Here is a 6,854-nt window from a genome sequence, read left to right as displayed (position 1 = left end):
CCACAACTGCTGAGCCCGCGTGCCACAACTACTGAAGCCCACGCGCCTAGAGCCCGTGCTCTGCAACAAGAGTAGCCCCCGCTCGATGCAACTAGAGAAAAGCCTGAATGCAGCAACGAAGACCCAATGCAGCCAAAAATAAATCTTTTTTAAAAATCCTATATTCTCTTCTTTTTTTATATATCGTTTTCAGATTCTTTTCCATTATAGGTTATTACAAGATATCGAATATAGTTCCCTGTGCTACATAGTAGGTCCTTGTTGTTTATTTTATATATAGTAGTGTGTATCTGCCCTATTTTCTCTTCTTCAGTTGATATCAGTATTTGCATTTCTCTTCCAAAGCTCAACATACTACGAGCTTTCCTTTGAGTTCACTCTTCCAGAGCCCAGGTATGACTCCAGGGCTGCTTTTTTCTTTTTTCTCTGTTCTTGTGTAACTAAATCCTTCTGCTAACCCTTCAGCTTGTCTCTGTCTTTCTGTGTCCATGTCCTTCTGTTGGGCAAGCCAGGCCCAGGGAAGAATATCCAGGTGGGGTCCCAGGAGACAGGGCTGGACTCCTGGATGAGATGGTACTGACCTGGGGGCCGCTGACTGTAAAACCAAAACCTGAAACCAGCTTGTGGGGTTGAAAACCATTACTCCAATACAACCAGGCAGATTCCAAAGTTAGAAAACAGGTTGCCAAAATTTAGCTGCTGCTCCAAGCTGCCCCTTGCCCTGCAGCCAGCTTTGGTGTCTTTTTCATTCCAGCTCTCCCTACGGCACCCTCTGCTACCCCCGCTGCCGGGTCAATGAGACTTGGAGAAGAGGGTGGAGCTGGATGGGCAGAGACCAATGAAAGTCAGATGGGTTCTCATGCAGAGACACCTCTGGCATGAGAGGTCCTGGGTTTACAGACTCCATCAGCTTGAAGTGCCCTATCTGACCTTTTCCGCAGGCCTGAGCACCATTCTGCAGCCTTCTTGGGTCACCTCGTGACCCACATATTCCAGAGGGCAATATTCCAGAGCCCTTCTTGGCAACTCATAACTCACCCTGCTACTGCCTGGCCATTAGAGGATCTGGAAAATCAGAGGATGCCTGGTAGATGTAAATCAAAGGCTATGAGTTAGTGTTCTTAGTTGCAAGCAACAGAAACTGACTTTGACCAACTTAAGCAAAAAATGGGCAGTTATTTGAAGAGCGCTGGTAGCTCAATGAAGAGTTGAATGAAGAGTTGACCAACCAGGAGTTGGAAGGATAGCAGTAGTGGGTCTAGGGTCACAGCAGAAGGAACACGGACTTTCTCTTTCGGGGTATTACCTTCGGGTAACTCAGCCCCATCCACCATCTCTTCCTTGTGCCATCACTCAGAAGTCAGACTCCAAGGAGATGGGATCTGATTGGGCCCGCCTGGGTTATGTGCCCACCCCTGCAGGCAGCCCACGGCATTAGGGTAGAGGTGGGGTCCTGCAGCTGGCAGCTCTCTGGGAGGCGTAGAATGGGGAAGGGGCAGTTTTTCCAAAGGAAAGGGAAGAAAGGCAGGAGGAAGATGCAGGAAGGAGGCGGCCACTCGGCACCGTCACCATGATAGGGAACATCCTGGGTGGGGGAGCCCAGCAAGTCTTCCCACGCATGTTCTGTGCTACTGCAGCAAGTGAACCGGCCATGTGGTCAGTAGGCAATACAACAGTGGAGTGGGCCTGCTTCTATGCTCCTGCCACGCAGAAGAGCTTTCCACCTCTACCCGCCACTAAGCACACACCTGGAAGGGGATTCTCTGCTGCCCTCCCCACTTCCCCAAGAAACAGGAGTTTACTGTAGCTGGTACACCCTGGTTCTGCACTATTAACGCGTGTTTTTTGTGCAGATGTTTTCCTCTCCCCACTCTCCACCTATTCTAGATGACACAGCTGTAAGGCAGGCAGGCAGGAACCCTGAACTGATAAAGTTTTTTAACAACACAGTTAATTTCTTGCACCCTTTGATTTTCCGGACTGAGAGTCCTACCCTCCAGCGTGGGAACTCCCCTGGCTGGTTGAGGCTCCTCAGGCAGAGGCGACTGAACACAGACCCGAAGGAGCGCCATTCACGGCCGTGGGGAGCCGGATAGAATCACACGCAGCAACGTGGAGCCTCTCAAGTACAGGGCTCAGGGTGACTCCCCAGGCTGCAAGAGGGGGAGGGTCCCACAGAACACTAAATGGCTTGAGCAGATCCAGGGACAACGGCAGGACAAAGGGGGGGGGGGATGCAGACTGTTACAGGCTGCGGACCAGATTCAATCCTGATTCACAGGAAAAGACTAGAAAAAGAGGGGCATGGAGGATGAAGTTTAAGCCCCCTATGCCAGACTTGGAATTTCTAGAAGAACTAACCCTCTTCCTGCAGAGGGAAGGGGCCATTCCAAGAGGCCTCTAGGGCAGAGGGGTGTTTGCCAGAACGTGGCACTGGCTGGTACCAGGCAGGTGTCACCGACCATCAGGCGGGAAGTGGGGCACTTTACCGGAGGGGCCCTCGGTGCCCACCAAATGGTAGGGGCCGGACCCAATGCAGAAACTGAGTACGGGGGAGGATTCTGAACCCACAGCAAAGCTGGAGCAAATAAGGCATAGTTCCAAGACAGCTCTTCAGAATGTAGGGCCTGTGAGGGTCCTTTTTGTCTGTGCTTCCAGGAGTTTCTGCCATTTCAAGGGCAACTTGACCCATAGACTCATGAGCTCTCAGCTAAAAGTGTGGAAGTGAGGTGTGTGCTTGGGAACGTCTCAGGAGACCAGGGGCCCAGAGGCAGGAGCCATGAGGGTCCCACACAATCCTAGCCCCAGCTGACCCCCTACCCCTGCGATGGCAGCCAGCTGAGGCCTAGGGAAAATGACTGGAAGAAGCAGATGCGGCTGGAGACTGGGGGCAGGAAGCAGCCCACATTTACTTGCTGCCTTTGAGGCCGAGACCCCAGGGAATAAAGCACCCCCTTCAGGTGAGACACTCAGAGGCTTATCCAGATTCAAGACAAGTTCTGCTGGGCCCCTGGGTGGGAAGGAGAGGAGGAGGGGCGGGCACGGTGCCAGGACGGAGGGGAGAGCTCTTTGCCCAGGATCCAGTCTCAGCCAGCTGTCCTGAGAGACCCTGGGGAGTGGCTCACCCACAGAGCCAGGCACAGTTTGTGCGGGGCAGAACCAGTGTCTGCTCCCCCCACCCCCTTCTTTGTTGGGACATAAGGGACATAGGAAGACGCTGTAGAAGAATGATGTTTTGGAAATAATAATAATAATAATAATAGTGCTAGATTCCTCAGGCCAAAAAAAAAATCACTATTTATAAAGGGAAGGATTTCGCCCTGCAGGTAGTTGAGGGGGGTCAATGATGAGGGGAAATGGAGAAAGTCAGAGCCTTGGGGGGCGTCTTCAAGAGGTGGCTGAGCCCCACTTCCTGAGGGAGAGTCCAGCAAGAGGACAGCAAGACCCAGAAGGGACCATCTGCATGACAGGTCCAAGTGGCAGGGACCCACACTCCACCCTCCCTGGTCACTGAAGCAGCGGAAGGATTCCTGGATCCTCGAGCCAGAGCATCAGAGAATCAGAGGTGATCATGATGGCTGATGGGCCTGAAATGACAAGAACCTTCTTGTGGGGACCTACGTGAACTGAAGAACATGGACCAGAGAGACAATAGACACCTCCGGGGACACCTGAGAGCACAGGTGACTCTGGGCCCAATGGGGCCTTCCCTAAAGCCTTGGCACTACCAATGTGCTCCCGAACTTAGCCACAAACTCCAGGAAAGGGGAAACCCCAGTCCAAAGGTTAAACACCTGCCATCCCAGTAGAATGGAGGGGCACAATAAAAATGAGTGTTTTCTACTTTTGGCCCACCTGCATTTTTCTGATTGAAATTCATACTTGTTACGGACACCGTAAGGAGAAAGGAAGGCTGAGCCTCTGCATACGTAGAACATTTCTCCAGGAGTAGCAGCTGTGGCTGTGTGGGCCACGGGCAAAGCAGAGTCAGTGTTTGTCTTCCCCACACGCCACCTCCGTGCTCAAATCGGGGACTAGTTATCATGGAGGGGGCCCGTGGTTGGCCCTCCATTGCACCATCCCCAGTGTTGTACTGGAGACAGTGGTGTCCTGGCACTGGGCTCCATCGTAGTTCCTCTGCTCTCCAGGGGTTGATGGCAGCAGAGTGGGGTGGGAGCCCAGGTCTGAGGACCCCACCCAGCTCCTGTATGTCTTCCCCACTCGAGTGTGGGCACCGGTTCCTCTCTGTGAACCAGCTGCAGCAGTTGTGGGAGCCCAGGGCCGGAGACCTTCCAAGATCTGTGCTATACGCTGAATGTTTGTGCTCCCCCCAAATTCATATGTTAAATCCTAATGCCCAATGTGATGGTATTTGGAAGTGGGGCCTTTGGGAGGTGATTAGGTCATAGGGATGGAGCCCTCATAAATGGGATTAATGCCCTTATGAAAGAGACACCAGAGACTTCCCTCGACCCTTCTGCCATGTGAGGACACAGCAAGAAGATGGCCGTCTATGAACCAGGAAGTGGGTCCTCACCAGACACTGAAACTGCCATCGCCTTGATTTTGGACTTAGCCTCCAGAACTGTTGTTAAAGCCACCTGGTCTATGGTATTTCTATTATTACAGCCCAAACAGAGTAAGACAATCTGGCATGTGTGGAATTCCCTTGTGATTGGCTTTACAAGGAGAGAGTGGCTTTGGCCTCTGGGCTTTTTTCTTCGCTCAATTTCTCTCAGTAGGAGTTTGACCTAAATACTTTTTGCACGTGGTATCCGTCTTCTCACCGATCATTTCTAAGGGGGCTGAGGAGCAGTGGAGCTTGGGCTACACATTACAGATGCTTCTCCTGAGAGGCACACAAGGTGACCGTCATGGGTGGTTTCTGCCCAGCTCTGACCAAGACCCACGTGAACTCAGTCCTCCACTGAATGCCAGCCTGGCAAGATGTTCAAAGGCTGATTTCAGGGCCTACTAGTGTGAACATTGCTTCTCCCTTTTTTGCCTCCAACTTCTTTCTGGGAAGTAGAATTCTAGATTATGAAAGCTGAAAGGAACTATAGAAGAAACTAAGGTCCAGAGAAGGAGGGAACCTGCTTGGTCCACACGCCTCATCTCAGTGAATGACACCAGCATCCACCAATACCCAAGCCAGAGCTCAGTTCACCATATGCAAGTCTTCCCAAGTTCTACCAAACTCATCTTCTATAATAAATATATCGCATGTGTGTCCAGTTCTTCAATGGTAGCAAGTATATTAATTTCATCTAAGCCAACTTCATTACATCAACTCTTCAAACATAAATCTAGTCATGTCATTCTCCTTTTTAAAACTCTCTCTTACTCACCCGTGCCCCGCAGATACAGTCAAATGAACACTTAGCCTGGCCTATGATGTCCTTCAGGATTGGCTCCTCCAAGCCCCATTGATCCCCGTCAGAGTGTCTGGCACACACAGTAAGTCCTCCATGAAGAGCAATTGGACTGAATCCCATCATCCAGGCCTGTTCAATATGTCTCAGTCAATAATTGTGGCTGTGAACTCTTGGGCTAGGTCTTGTCCACAAAGAGGTGGACTCCAACACCTTCCCTTCCACAGTCCACAGGTTCTGGCTACAAAATCATAGGGGATGCCTGGAAGCACAGGTTCCAGTCTTCTCTACCTGAGCCCAGGATTGACACCATGAGATGGACTACTGGTCGAGGAGCCCCCCAGGGCATGAGATGCTGCTGTCACAGCGGGAGGACCTGGGCTGGGTTTTCTCTAAAACTTTAGAAATCTCATCTCCATTTCAGAGGATGACACAGCCCCTCCCTCAGAAAGGGGCATAGCTTAACCAAGGTCTTTGGCCTCCATGCTGGTTTTAAAATGTACCTGGGATTTTACTTTCATTCAGGTAAGATGAGGCCGACAGATTAGGAGATGACTGCCATTGAAAAGGTAGTTTGTTACTCACAGGTCCCAAGAAGCGGGGCATGGCCCACCACGTAGGGCCACACAGAGAAGCACCTGAGTCAGTCACGGGGCAGAACGAGGGAGGGGAAAGCTTGGGCAAAGGCCTGTCTTGTGTCTTTTTTGCAGGAAGGAATGAGTGAGGCAGGGTAAGTAGCTGAACAGGCTTAAGATTGGTTAGTGTGAATAATTCTGGGGGGCTCTGGGGCTTAGGTGTTGTCACCACTTGTGTGGTATCTTGCCCTGGGAGGATTAGGGCAGGGGGATGGATGGCGGCTTGGCCAGATGAAGGAGGTGGCTGAGGGTATGCTCTGGATTGGATGGTTAGCATATGAAAGGCTCACTCACAGGTGAGTCACTTGCTATCTCTAAGGATTGGCTAGCCCTGAGAAGGGCAGTCTTTCTCTGGCCAGTGAGCCCCAAATGCCAGGAAACAAGAAACTATAGTTAATACAATACGAGATGGAGAGGTTTTAAGTGTTTCACAGTCTCACCGCTCACCAGAGCAGCTCCTCGGGGGTGCTACCTTTGCTCCCATCCCCTTTGTAATGACCCCAGAAGTCCGTTCTTCCATGAAAACGGCTCATGGAGAAGGACCATGGAAGGCTTCTGGGAGAGAGAAGTGAGAGTCCTAAATAAAACATTTCCTTGCCATCCTTTTTAAACAAGATTTGTGGTTTGGTGGGAAAAAATAGACTGATGTTGGAGTGGAGGTAGAAGGAGAGAGGTGCCAGAGAGCTCAGAAGAAAGTGGCTACAAGACGGCTTAGAGCCCAGGAGGGTCCCTGCAGCTTGAGTCACCTGCTCCTTAGTCACCTGGATTTTGGTCTGGGATCAAACTGGACAGTCGCAAAGGTCAGTCCTTGCTGATGTCTGTCTCCTTCCCTCCCTCAGACCTGCTC

The sequence above is a fragment of the Grampus griseus genome, assembly GCF_964374135.1.
Source record: "Grampus griseus genome assembly, chromosome: 9".
Taxonomy (NCBI): domain Eukaryota; kingdom Metazoa; phylum Chordata; class Mammalia; order Artiodactyla; family Delphinidae; genus Grampus; species Grampus griseus.
Note: the sequence above shows the minus strand (reverse complement) of the source record.